At 36.5% G+C, this 14,732-nt stretch overlaps 1 protein-coding gene across 1 annotated transcript in view; it reads left to right on the forward strand.

The window, feature by feature from the left end:
- LMF1 (lipase maturation factor 1) overlaps positions 1-14,732 on the forward strand; it is a 745,091-nt gene that overhangs the window by 634,138 nt on the left and 96,221 nt on the right. The gene's annotated exons all lie outside the window — the stretch shown is intronic.

Here is a 14,732-nt window from a genome sequence, read left to right on the forward strand (position 1 = left end):
CATACTGTTGTAGAAGACCCCAAATTAGCATTCCAGCTACTATTGTCCTCTTTCCAGTCCATCATCTCTCAGTTGCCAAATAGATCCTAAAACCACAGGTCTGATCATGCTACTATTGTACTCTGAAATTTTCAGTAGCTTCCTATTGCCTTTAGAATAAAAGAAAAATTCATCACTCTTCCTTCAAGATCCAGTTAAAATTCTACCTTCTATAGAAATCCTTTCTTGATAGCACTTAATTCTAGTCCCTTCTTGCTGTGAATTATCTTCTATTTATTCCTTTTGTGGCTTGTATCACATAGTTGCATGTTGTTTCCCTCATTAGACTGAGTTTCTTGAGATCAGGGACTTTAACATATCTTTATACCTTGCACATGGTAGGTGCTTAACAATTGCATATGAACTGATTCAATCTGATATAGAGGTGACATTAGCCAGAATTTAGAGAGGTTGAATGATAAGAAGGATTGGGAATGGTTCTCCTGGAATAAAGAATATGCTGGATGTAAAAGTTATTATAGAAAGAGGATTACCTAGATTTGGAACCTCCAGGACTTCTACCACCTTTCCAGCCTTCCTCTCCATTTTAAATGGCCTTCTTGCTGATACTTGTATGTGTTGTAAAATATATTAAAATTTTTATATATATATATACACACACATATACATATGTATATATATACACATATATATTTAAATATATAAATATAAATGTATAAACATATAAAAATAGAAGCATATCAATATGTAAATAGGAATATTTATAAATAGAGATATAAATACATAAATGTAAATAGAAATATATAAACATGTATTATGTATGTATATTGTATATGTATGCATAAATATATAGGTGTATATTATATATATATTCCTACATATTTATATATACATACATATACAATCCTTATAATCCATCTTCCACCTTTGTGATTTTGCATAGGTGGTTCCCTATTTCTGGAATGTACTTCCTCTTTACCTCCCCCTCACACTGTCTACAGAAAGCTTTTCCTAAATTCCCTAGTTCTTCTTGTCCATTGAAATTACTTTGCACTGTTTATGAGTGTACCTTCTGCATTTATCCCTCCAGTGAAACTATAATTTCTCAAGGGCAAAGACTTCATTTTTGTATTGTATGTCTAATGCTTAACAGGCCTTAACATATAATAGGTATTTCTTTGTATTTTCACTAACTACTACTGAGTCTTACATATGGTAAACCTTTAGTACATTTAGGTTGAATTGAATTGTGATTATTATCATTGCCTATGAGACCAACTTGGAAATTGAGTCTCTTCCCCTTTCCTGTCCTCCTCCCAGCCTTTCCTTGCCCAGCCTAGTAAGAAACACCTTCCTCTGGATCAGCATTAAGCTAATAAAAGCCATCAGCTGATCTCTACCTGGATTTTTGTTGCAGAATAGTGATAACAGGAAACCAGTGTTGTTTATCCAATGCAGAATATATTGCTTCCCTAACTATTCCAGTGAAAGGCTCTTTCTTCCCCTCTCTCTCCTTTCTCATGCTGTGGCTCTTGGGATACTGGCAGGAAGGCCAAAAAGGGAGTTCTCTTTGTCTTGGTATGGCGCCTCAGAATTATAGGTGCCACTGGAAAGCAATCCCCAAGGTCACAGTCCTACAACTCCTGGCACCCACTGCTCTAGAGAAAAGACTGCACATTGAAATCAAGAAGATTCTGTTCTTTCTTTTTTTTTTTTTAATGCATATGAAAGTAGTCCACATTTGCAGCGTGTGGTTTTTTAGAGAAAAAGCAAAGGGAATTCCTTCTGTCATCAGTTAACTGCAAAGTAGACAAACTAATGAGCTCGAGGAGCAGAGAGCTGAATCATAGTGTAAGTCATGGGACCTGGATCTGAGTACATGCTGTAGAAAAGACTGTGTTCAGCAAGCCTGCCCTTGCTCTGGGACCCACACGAAGCCAGAAGATCCTGTGTATAATTTATCTGACCCCAGATCATCTGATGAAGGCGTATTAGCACAGTTGATAAATGCCAGAAGCATAGCAAGGCAGGATGCTCATGCTCTCAATTTGCTACAAACAAACAAACAAACAAAACCCTTTACTATACAGTCTGATGGCGAAATGGGTCAAGAATAGTAGTCTACTCTTTGTGTAAATACATAATTCATCTCACTATCATCATTGCAATGAGATTCTCCCTAAGATACAGTTATAGTCACTCATGGGTTATTCAGAATAGACTTTTCCCAATGTCTAATTCCTTTTGAGTGAGCAGCTGCTTCAGCAGCAATAATATGGTTATCCACTGTTTGCTCAATTCCCATCACTTGGCATCTTGTGTCAGAGTAGTGGATTGTAAGAGTCAGGATTAAAGTCCTGCCTTTGCTATTTCCTCACCATGTGGCCTTTCTTGGTAAGCTATTTCACGTCTCTGAAACTTTTCCTTTATCTATGTATTGGGAAGTAATAGAAACCAAAAGACAATTTTATAGCATTATAAGGTATAGAGAGCACTTATCTTCCCCAAGCCATATGAAGTATAAAGAACACAAGTAATATCCCTATGTTATTATGAGGTAACTGAGGCACATAGATATTAAATAATTTGCCCATGGACATCAGTAAATTGTTAGCAAGTAAGGTTTTGAACCCAAATCTCTTGATTTGAAGTCTACTTTGTGTTCCACTCTACCATGATAACTTCTTGCAGTACATAGATGATAACTTATGTTTCTACAAAATTTTAAAGATTACAAAATGCTTAATTTGTAACAATCCTACGAGGTAGCTAATTCAAGAGTCATTATCCCCATTTATAGCTAAGGTACCTATTGAGGGTGACATGCTTACAGGACTATTATGAGGAAGTACTACAAAATGCAAAACAGCATGATCTATATTATTATTATTACCAACTGCAATTTGGTAGTTTGAAGCTTTTTGATTGGGGTAAATTTGAGAGTTATTTGGGAAATATTAACAAAACTTCCAGGATAATCCCTCTCTCTGTCCCTAACCCAAACTATAGCACAGGTTGTTAACAAGACCAGTCATCTGTCGTAATTATCAGGTTACTTTCTTAAAAGAGTGGAAGGAGCTGGCATCAGTTGAACTATTTGTGGAAATGCTAGAAGACTCACATGAAAATCAAGTTATCTGTGTAACCTGCCCTAGGCAAATGTGAGTTACCTCCTTGCCAGAAACATTTGGCAGGATTTCAGTTAAGGTGTTGAGTGACAAAATTTCCTATTGGCCCAACATTCCAAAACAAGAAGTTCTTTACATTCTTTATACATTAATTTGGTTTGTCTGCTTAACAAATTAAACTTTTCCACTTGATTCTAGGTCTTTTTAAAAAATAGCTTAATTGAATATTTTCATAATGCTAACAAGACAAAGAATATCCCAACTATTCCCAAGAAAGGTGGAAAAGGCATGTTGGCAAATAGAGTTGAGAATAACATTCTAAAGTGTTGCCAGTCATTCCCTAAGTCTTTAGGTGATGAACCTCCCCTTTCCACACTACCCATTGTTCCTCTTTCACCCTTCTGCAGCCAGTCTTCCCACCCCCTTGTGAGGGATTTTTGTTTACTCCAACTTGGATTAACCACCCCCAAATCCCAGATCCTGTGACCTCTTTACTTCTGCGCCCAGCTCAGAAAACTCTAGCATGAGCTTTGGGAAAGCATAAACTCTGAATCCTAATATGAGACTATTGACCATGCACAATCCTCCCTCACTTAAATCCAGTTCATTTGCATGTCATGATCTTCTTGATGTCATGGTCATTTTAGAGAAAGAAAGATGAACAACAGAAAGAAAGAAAAACAACAATAATTCTGAGTCCCATCCATAAAGCAATCCCACAGAAAACAAGAAAGACATCTTCTCTGATTTCTTTTTGGTTTAAAGCATATAGTTCAGGGCTATCTCTCTTTACTCAAATAATCCTTCCTTTCCCTGATTGGGATTGCTTCAAAAATATTTTCCACTATTTGTAATGCTATAGTCATTTAATGATTATATTACTAAAATTATTATTTTTATTTTTATTAATTATATTTTTAAAATATTATTACTAAAATTAGGAGAGTTTTCCAAGTTTTACTTCAATTTTTCTTTTGTTTAATAATAATAATAGCATCTATGTAATGCTTTAAGCTTTATAAAATGAAAGTACTTACACACTCATTTTATTCTCACAACAATCTCTGAGAGGTAAGTGCAATTATTTTTCCCATTTTACAGATGAGGAAACTGAGGCAGATAGAGGTTAAGTGATTTGCCACACAACTAGTATCTGAGGCTGGATTTAAACTTAGGTCTTACTGACTCCACATACAACATTCTATCCACCTAACAGCCTTACAGCTGTAATTGTACAATCATTCTTAAAGTTTTTTTTTTTACCCTGCTGAATAAGAGTAATGTAGCAGAAAGGTTAACTTTGGAATCACAGGAAAGCAGTTGTGTTTGAATTCTAACCTTGCTCTTTACTACCTATATGTCTTCGAACAAAGCACTTAAATTCATTAGCCTCAGTTTTCTCACCTGTAAAATGAGGAGGTTGGTCTAGATGGATTCTAAGGAACCTTCTAGTTCTAAGTCTATGACCTCCAGATTAATTAATGAAACTCAATTCCACCGCACTTTCCAAGTGGCAAAGTATTTTCCTCATGACAGCAAAAGAGGCAGGTGGTACAAATATAATTATTTCCATTTTATGGATGAAAAAAACTGAGGCCCAGAGAGATAAAGTGACTTCCTACCACTATTAAGTCTCAAAGGCAACACTGAAAACCAATTCCCCTAGTTTTCCAATAGATAAGGCTGAACCTTTAGTTTTAATCTCCTAATTTTAGTTTCAGGGCATAAGGGTCAACATATCTTGCTGTTTTCCATAAAGACCAACATCAAAGCTCTGACCAGAAGTTCTTATTGGAATATATAGAGAAGTTGTAAAAGATGCTTGAGACTTTGACCAGATATGGCGACCTGCTTAGCCAAAAGCCTGTATCCCAATGGGTTTTGATACAGGATAGCACACTCACCAGTACAACTAAGGGTAGGAATAGCTAGATATAAGCTAACAATCAAGAGCACACTCCTTGGACCATCTTCTTCAAACTCACTGTGATGTTGCCACCAACTTATCAAAGAATTCCAGATTTAAGGTTGAAATGGAACTTGAAGATCATCTGTTTTCAAGTCTTTCACTTTGTAGATGAGATAATTTAGGCTTTGAGAAATGGCTTGCCCAAGATCACACAAGTATACATAGCAGAGCTAGAATTCTATGATTTAAATTATAAGAATTTACAGCTGTAACCCAACCCTCCACCCAATGCAGAAATCTCAGCCATAGCAGCCCTGAAAGATAGTCATTCTGTGTAACAAGGAACTTCCCCACACACACGACAGACTGTTCTGTTTTTAGCACTATTAGAAAGCTCTTCTTTATATTAACCTGAAATTTATTTCCCTATAACTTCATCCCAGCTATTCATTTGACCTCAAGTTCTTGAATTCTAAATCTTGTGCTTCTTCCTCTGCCTCCACCTGCCCAGGGAATATGGAGGAAAGACTGCCAGTAAGTTGTGAGATTCAGAGAGTGGCCCCTAACTAGGGAGCTCCAGGTTTAATAGAGTAAATCCTTTCCATTTCTAATGAGCATTAATTACCTTTTAGTAGTTCTTTGTGTTCAGTGTCAAAACTAGCAATGAGAGTTCTTCACTTGGAAATGAATCACTAACATGGAAGAGAACTGGAATCTAGATTCCAAAATGCATTAGCTAGTTATTTTTAGTCAAATTCCCTTCTGAACTTTTATTTTTTCCATTTGCAAAATTAAAATAATTCTTACATTAATTACCTCACGTTTTAAATAAGGACAATAATTTGTAAGTTCTAAAATGCTATGAAGCCTCTATTAAATATACAAATATATTAGTAATTAACACAAAGTAGTAATATAGTACTATTTCCCCACTTTAGATAAATTGCTCAGTCTTAACTGATGTCTATAAAGGACTTTAAAAACTTCGAGTAAAAGCCAAATATCCAAGAATAATTGATTCATCTCTATATTATTATTATTATTATTTTGCTAATACCAGAAGACTTATAAACATTGTTGAGGGCTTGGGAAACCTTCATCCCATAAAGAGATGAGTAGAAGAAAGCATTTCCTTTGCAGATATGATAATAACAGCTTGAATTTGTATGACACTTTCAGAATTGTAGAATGCTTTTCTCCCACTAACCCTGTGAGGTAGATAATACAAGTATTATTATCTCCATTTTACAGATGAAGAAATTGAAGCAAACAGATTGAGTTGCATAGGAAGTGCCAGAATTGGAAATCATGTTTTGTCTCCATATTCTACTTTAGATGATGAATACATGATGAATTTGATACAGATAGGCAAAAAAAAATATTTCCATAAGAGGGTAAGCTAAGCCATGACCACTGTATGATTTCAGAAAGCCTAAGTGGTCAGCCAGTTGAACCATATTATCACATTTTTGTGGATTATTCTGTATTTCATATGTGAATAATTGTTCAAACAGACAAGTTTTGATGACTTCACAGTAAGGAAATAAACATACATCAGAAAAAAATTTATTATATGCATACCTACACATACGCACACACATACTCCCCCTGCACATATATGTACCTGTATGTGTGGGTATACCTATGTGATTATATGCATGCCTACATGTGTATTTACAGACATTCACCCTTGATCTGAAAAAGATACATTATCCCTGTTGAAAATAGGCACTCAAGTTTTGCTTGAAGATCTCTATGACAAGGAGCTCACTACTTCAAGAATAAGCACATTCCACTATTGGACAGCTCTGCTCATATTGTTGATCTTTATACTGAGCTCATATCTGCCTCTCTATAATTTCCCCTCATTGATCTTAGTTTTCTGCCTTTCAGGGGCTGATAGAATGTTCAATTCTTTAATTATATGATATTCCTTTAGATATTAAGAGATAGCTAATACAACTCTTCAAAAAATCTCTTCAAGATGTAACATACTCAGATTCTTTGATTGTTTTTTGTATAACATAATTCCCTTATGACTTCCATGACCCAGAGTTGATTAAAAACCACTCCTAAACAGATTTATCTAGATGTGGTCTACAATATGGAAATATGGAACCCTTCAACCTCCTACTGAATTAAATCAGCCTTTTCTGTATTTTCTCTGAAATTCTTTGGTATATGGAGCTTCCTCTTTACAATAACTAGATTGTACCTTATTGCCTCCAGTTAGAATTAACCTAACAATCATACTGCAGTTCTTTGTTTTGCCAAAATGAGACGAGTATATCAGAGAATTTATAGCAGGGGTCCTCAAACTACAGTCCGCCAGCCAGATGCGACCGGCTGAGGACTTTTATGTGCCCGCCTATGGCAAAATCAGACCCCAAGTGACATTGGACCTAAACTCGCGTTAGCGACGCGCACTTCTGGCACTGGGCTGAGGCGGCAGAGACAGAGTGTGAGGGGCTCCAACAGTCTGAGGGACAGTGAACTGGCCCCCTGTTTAAAAAGTTTGAAGACCACTGCTTTATAGGTTCAGTAGGATTTTGAGCTAGAAAGAAGCTCAGATATAAGGACCACTTGTTGCCTACAAAATCGGATTAAAATATACTTGGGAAATATTCAATGAAAAAAAAAAATGCAAGTTCCAGAGAGATAATGTGTATTTGTGGTTTTCTAAGTCATTATGCAGCCTTTAGGGATCCCTTTTTATTTGAGTTTGACATACAAGTCCAGTCCAATTCCAACCTTAAAGCACTATATAAATGTTATGGTTATGCCAACAATTATATGTGGGAAATTGAAGTACAGAAAGGGTAAGCAATTTGCCCTTGATCACCCACCTGGTAGATAACAGAGCCAGAAATTGAAACCTATGTCTTCTAGTTCTGTGTTCAGTGTTCTCCCCTGATATTTATGTTTCATCCATGGGAGGGATTGGGGCGGGGTGGGGGGGAGGGAGAGAAGAAGGGGATAACTTTTTTTAATGGTTTCTGGATCTTATAAATATCTACAGGCCAGCAGCTCAATCATTCATATTTGTTTTCTAAGTCTCATATGAGTCTCCTCCAGCCACTAAAGCAAGCAACCTGTATCACCTTAGTTTTGACAGTTTTATTACCATAAATTTGCGCCTTATGGAAAACTGTGACAGCCTGTGATTAATCACAGGGCTGGGATTTTCCCTCTGAAGTCTTGATATCTGAATCGGCAGTGAACCCCAGCAGGAGGGGGAGGGAGGGGAAGCCCTCAGCTGAATATTCATCAGCAGGAGTTGCCTGATGTCTCAGTGCATTGGGTTCTACCTCTTTGAAGACCTTCATAAGGAACTTGTTTGGATTAACCTTTCTGGTTTGGGAGCCATTTTATATTTGTCTTTTGAAATATGTTGAATGACAATCTATCCGTATTGAAAGCAATGAATTTTAGTTTTTCATTTGACATTCACTTTCTAAATGTTTTTTAAATGAATTAGCCTGGTCACATTTAGAGACACTGAGAAAGTCCAGGGGCCATTCTCTGTTAATGTCACCTTGACTACATATGTACAAGACTTCTCATGTCTCCCAGAGAAACTGCTCAATGGGATTTGGTGCCCTTGGCAAATTTTGCCCAAAAAAACCCCCTCTCTTTTTTACTTTGTAAAAGCTCCTTATGTTAAATGTTTTTGCTACTCAGAGGTTGACTGCAGCTGGATTGGCTCCTGTGGCTGGTATATTCTCTTAGTGCTGTCAGATGAAATGAATTGGGATTTGCAGGAAAACAGGGCCTCTGTTGGAAGACAGCCTGGGGATTCTGTTTAGAAAAAGTGAATGTGCAAGTGGCCTTGGTTAGAGAATGGCTGTGGGGTAAGAATGGGGATAGAGGAAGAAGGAAGGTTCGTATCACACAACCACCAATTTCCCCTGTTGTTCACGTGGATTTTCTTTGGGAACTGAATCCATCAACAGGTTTTCTTAAGAACTGAGAAACAATGCTTAAATTAGACATTTATGACTCTGGTGGGATGGAAGAAGGCAGAATGAGAGAAGTTTTACAAGAGAAATATCAAATATAGCCGATGGCATCAAGAAACTTTTAAATTGGGTAAATTTGTGAGGCTCTGTGGAAGCCTTACTTGATTCCCTTCTTTGCCCAACTTCCAATGATCTTTCTCTTTACATATCTCACATAAAATCTTGTGTCACTAATGGCCTCATCAAGTAATATCATTTGTTGTAGTTAATAATTTTCCAAATTATCTCCCTACTGGCTGTAAGTTTCATGAGAATTGGGACGGTGTTTTATTTAAAAGTTCCCACTCCATGCTCTGTAGACATTCGGCAATTAATAAATGCCTAAAAAATGAGTGGATGGATGGATTAAATTAAATGGCAGGGGCAAGATTGGAAGTATCTGTAAACTTTTCATGATTGCTTGTCCTTTATCCAATTCCAGTTCTAGTCTTAATCCTATTAATAGTAAAACACAGAAAAGTGAAACAAATTCCCCCACTTTTGATCACTAATAATCTCTATAACCTGTAGTGAATTTGAATGGTCTTCTTGACCAAACCTAAAATACCTCCAGAAAGGAGCAAGGATTTTCAGTTAAATTCATTTATGCCTTTTGCTTAAAGGACAATAAAGGATAATAATCAAATTATTCCTTGAACTCTCTTAATCAAGTCAATATATTTATGGAATTTCTAACAAAGGACCATATATAAAAGAAAAAGCCAGAGATGAGCAAAAAAAAATTGAAAGAATAGTGTGTCACTGTTCTCAGTTGATATATACACTCAAAAGTAGTGAACTCACTCTGTTGACATAGCCCACATAAAATTCCATTTGTCTTCATTAATATTAATGTAGCTAATATATCATAAATAAACTCCCCTGTAAATATTGTAAACCTCATATTTAGCTAATTTTGTATTTTAAATATTTCCCATAGCACTTATTACTTTGACCCAGTTTTACCAAATAGTGTATTTTCCCAGAACTGGTTAAATACTTCATTAAATCAATCAATAAGCATTATTAAGTACCTGCTGTGTTGTCATAGATACTGTGAAAAGCACTGGGAGTGGATGATAAACATGGAACATTCCCTGCTCATTAGGATCTTCCATTCTTTCTTTTTCTTTTTTTGCTTTACTTTTTCTTTCTTCTTTCCCTTCCCTTTCTTCTGTCTACCTAGGGTATCATACCCTTACCTGAGATACTCTGTGAATGCTCTGTCCAAAGGAATGTAAATTTTGACCTTTGAAACCTGCAAGATATCTTGAAGTTTATAGACTTGCTTAAGGGCCATGTCTTAAATCCAAATCATTCTGGCTCATATTGATTGGTCAACAGTAGATACCTGGCCAATTACCACTTGGTCATTTTTTTGGGGGGATCTGATTGGCTCACAGTGAATGTAAATAGCAGTTGTTTCTGTTTTGCCCAAAAATCCCGAATATCTTCTCCCATATTGATTTTTTTTTTTTTTTTTTTGGCTAGGTAAAAGAGGCTCTTCTCTGCCTCATTTCTTACCCTTAATCATTGACTGGCCTTGCCTCAGACAAATGGAAACCTGGGAGAAAACTTTACTTAACCAGGCCAAGCCTCCCACTGCATTCAGGGCCATCTCCAATTGTCTTGATCTATATCTGGCCATTGGACCCAGATGGCTCTGGAGGGGAGCCTAAGGCAGGTGACCTTGCCCAGCCCTCCCTCACTTAAATTCAATTCTCTTGCATGTCCAAGCATTACCTCCCTGATGTCATGGTCCTCTTCAAGAACAAAGGACAACCATGGTAACTTAGGTTCCATTAGTGTAAACCACGTGTGAGGGATGTAGAAGACACTTACCCAAAATGACTACTCAGAGATCACTCAATAGAAGGCAGAAAAGTTGTTTATTGAAAACCTCCAGAGGATGAGCTGCCCCATCGAGAGATAAGAAAGAGAAAGCTCGAGGTAGGAGGGCTAAAGAAGTAGTAAAGATACATAGCTCTTATACAAGAAATTACGTCACAAGTAAGAGAGCCTTGAAAAGGGGAGAGAGAGGCATCTAATTGGTTGTGCTATTTGGAGAGATTGGAATGGGAAATTTCTGTTACAAAGGATTACATCATAGGTTGGGGGAACATTAAGAAATAGATACCAAAAGCAAATTAGAACATTTTTTTCCCCTGATTCTGAGAGCTGACGGCATTTAATAATCTAAATATTGATAACATTGAACAAGGATAAACGTCATCATTTTGGTTGATATCTAAAGTTTAAGTAAATATTGTCTTGCACACACCATATTTATGTAGGTCACAGAGACATAGAAATAATAAAAAATGCAGAAAAAGAATTTAAACATTCTTTAAGTTCTTCACTTTATCATAACTCCATTCCACACAATGGGTGCACACATAAATAGGGAAGGAAGAAAGCCAAGAAGCACCTCGTAGGTGACAGGCATTGTGATAAGGGCTTTACAAACATTAATTCTAAGTAGATCCAAAATATATACATATAAGATAATTTGGGGCTGTGAGGGAAAGGTTGGGTTGGGAAGGAAGTTAGGAGACACCCTTGAAGGAGATGACAAGAGCTTGAGAGAAAGCTAAAAATTTAAGGGTTTAAAGGCAGAAAAGGAAATATCTGCACATCAAGTATGAGTGGCTTTAATAGTTGAGAAGAAGGAGAGAAAATTGTGGGTAGGACAGGTTAAAGAAGGCTTTACTTGATTTGGGATTTGTACAGTGTTGAAAATGGGTTGGAACTGTTAGATGGAGAATGTGTGAGCAAAGATAAAGATTAAGATGTACAATATTTTATTTTTCAAGACAGTGAATAAACAGACCATTTTGATAGGAACAGAAGTCTCATATAGCCGGGCAATAGGAGATAAGGTTGCAAAAACTGATTGGGGTCAGATGATGGAAGATCTAATCTGGGGTCCATGGATTCCCAAGGCATCTGTATAGATTTCAGATGATCCATAAATTTTGGTGGGGGGAAAATGACATCTTTATTTTCATAAACTTTTGCTTTCCTTTGTGATTCTGTGTATTTTATTTTATGTATTTGAAATATTATTCTGATAATGGGTCCATATACTTCAATAGACTACTAAAGGAATGCCTGAAGAATTTCTGCCTTGAGAAAAAAGGTTGGAAAAGGCTTTTGGTGATGAAGGACATCCTCACCCAGGAGAATTAATGAAAGACAAATAAAAATGTAAATTAAACAGAGAAACAAACTTCTGCTTAAATAATATGAATTTTCCTAACTGGAGACTCAGAGCAATTGTAATTGCACTCTTCACCTAATATATACTTCCTCAAAAAGCAGAGGAGGGAATCATGTGGAATTGAGAGGCCATTATATTGTCATTAGACTTAAATAAGATTATTGATGTAATAATTTGTTATGTATATTCAATTCTAGTCAGTCGTGAGAACATAGAATCCAGCGGGGCATGGTGGTGTACACCTGGAATTTCTGCTGCCAAAGAGGCTGAGACAGGTGGATCAACTGAGCTCAGGTGCTTTCAGCATCAGTAAAGCTAAAGTTGAATATCTATACTAAGCCCTACCTATATGGCCAGCCACTAGGAAGAGGAAGCCATCCAACTAGTTAAAGAGAGGAGAACTAGCCCAACAGCCCTGGTTGGAAATGGAGCAGGTCAGAGCTTCTCTGTCAATCAAGATTGAGTGCATGAGTGACCTCTTCACTTCCAGCCTTAATAGGAAAGGAAGACCCTCCTCAAAAAAAAAAAAAAAAAAAAAAAAAAAAGTCCAGAACACTGTATAAAGGACCTAAGCAGTTTCTAGGAATCAGCAATCAAAAATATTGATTTTTTTTCTGAAATGGGTTCTAAAAGGAAAAGTTAGAATTGGAATAATTTAGAATATTAGAATCATTGGAAGAGAATGCTGAAAACTTCAAGTTGGTAAGCATTTATCAAGCTCCTACTTTGTGCCAGGAACTCTGCTAAGTGCTGTGGGGAACAACACACACAAAAAATCTGGGAGAGGAGGAAAAAATAGATGCCAGGAAGTTTGTGAGCCCCTATAAAGGATATTTTGGGGAGAAATTTAGTACTTCACCCTCTAATCAGAAGGAAGAGTCAACTGAGAGTGAGTGAGGAAGGTGTTGAGTTTCAAGTCTTGAGTCAGTATTCCTAGTGATATGATTTCAGGTGATCAGACCTTGCTTCTCCTATCTCCATATTGTTCCCTAGAACAGGACTTCATCTTTTTCTACTTGTGACCCCTTTTCTCCTGAGAACTTATTACATATAGGAATATAAAATAACCATAAAAAGCTAACATTTACTGGTAATAAAGCAGAAAAAATTTATTTTAAATCAACTCCTTAGTATACATATAATTTTACTATTTATTAAAGAGGAAAGCAAATTTACATACTAAAGAGAAGTATATGCATGTTTATTTTCATATGAAGAATTAAATCTTGTCTGAATATTTGGTACTTTTTACTGTTGCCAGATTTTTCAGTTATGTGACTGGATCACGACCCACAATTTAAGAAGTTTTGCCCTACAGTAGCCATACAGAGTTGCTGATAGAAAACAGAATTACCAAGAAGATTGTGAGCCCTCTATAAAGGAAGGCTTAATTTGTAGAAGGATCTCAAAAAATATTTGGCAAATGAAAAATATTCAGATGCATGTCATGATAATGACAAATTTCCATAGTGCTTCAAGATTGACAAATCTCTTTACTCCCACTACTGTGAACTAGATAGCAAAAAGTTTTATCTGAATTTTACAAAGGAAGAAATAAAGAGAAATGCCTTGGCCCAGGTCAAATAGGTATAAAGCATCAGAACTTAAGAACTGAATCCAATACTTTTGACTCCCAAAATCTAAAACTCTTTCTTGGCCACACGTAATAACCTCCCCCATTACCCCTAGAATATATGCCCTATAAGAGCAGAGACTATATCTCAGTTATTTTTCTGCATCCCCCTAGCTATTCAAAAGACCCTTAATTAGGTGTTAATAAATGAATGGTTGTATTTCTGGAAGACTAGCACTATGGTGCTAATCAGTTCATTTTGTATTTGACTTTTGCTCTGAGTCAGTTTCACTCCATTCCATTTTTAAGAATTATTAACCTGAACCATAACTTCATTATAGATGCAAGCTATTGGCCACAAGGGAGGGGACCTGAGCAGGAGAATGTGGATAGAGAGGTGCGTGTTCATTACAACTATTCTAGAAAATTAAAATATGTGACTTAAAAAAGTAGGTCAGTAGCTCCATATTTGTGTCTGATGGAAAGCATGTGCATGGAACATGGGGAACAGCTGTTCTCTAAAGTCCCTAAAGAGGAAATTGAGGAAATGAGCCTGAATTGCATCAGGAAGGATCTTAGGTGTGAGACCTTGGGCTCCACGTATAGGAAGTGGCCAACTGTCCATTAAGATTATGAGAATGGCTTCTTAAGGCTTTTCCCAAGCTTAATGCTCTATCATTTTCCAATTTTCTATCTCTGTCAGTATCTTGTGAGTATGATGTTCTCAGGTCCTGCTCCCTATGTAGTAGAAGAATGCTGGACACCATATCACATTTAACAATATTTATGCTGTGGATAGGAGAATGTTACCAACACCCTAAACCTTATTCTCCTCATTTTAAAAAAGGGAATAATGGTAATTCTTGTATCACCTGCCTCAGGAATTGCTCCTGACAGATCTTTG

This window comes from Sminthopsis crassicaudata, chromosome 1 (genome assembly GCF_048593235.1).
Source record: "Sminthopsis crassicaudata isolate SCR6 chromosome 1, ASM4859323v1, whole genome shotgun sequence".
Classification (NCBI taxonomy): Eukaryota; Metazoa; Chordata; class Mammalia; order Dasyuromorphia; family Dasyuridae; genus Sminthopsis; species Sminthopsis crassicaudata.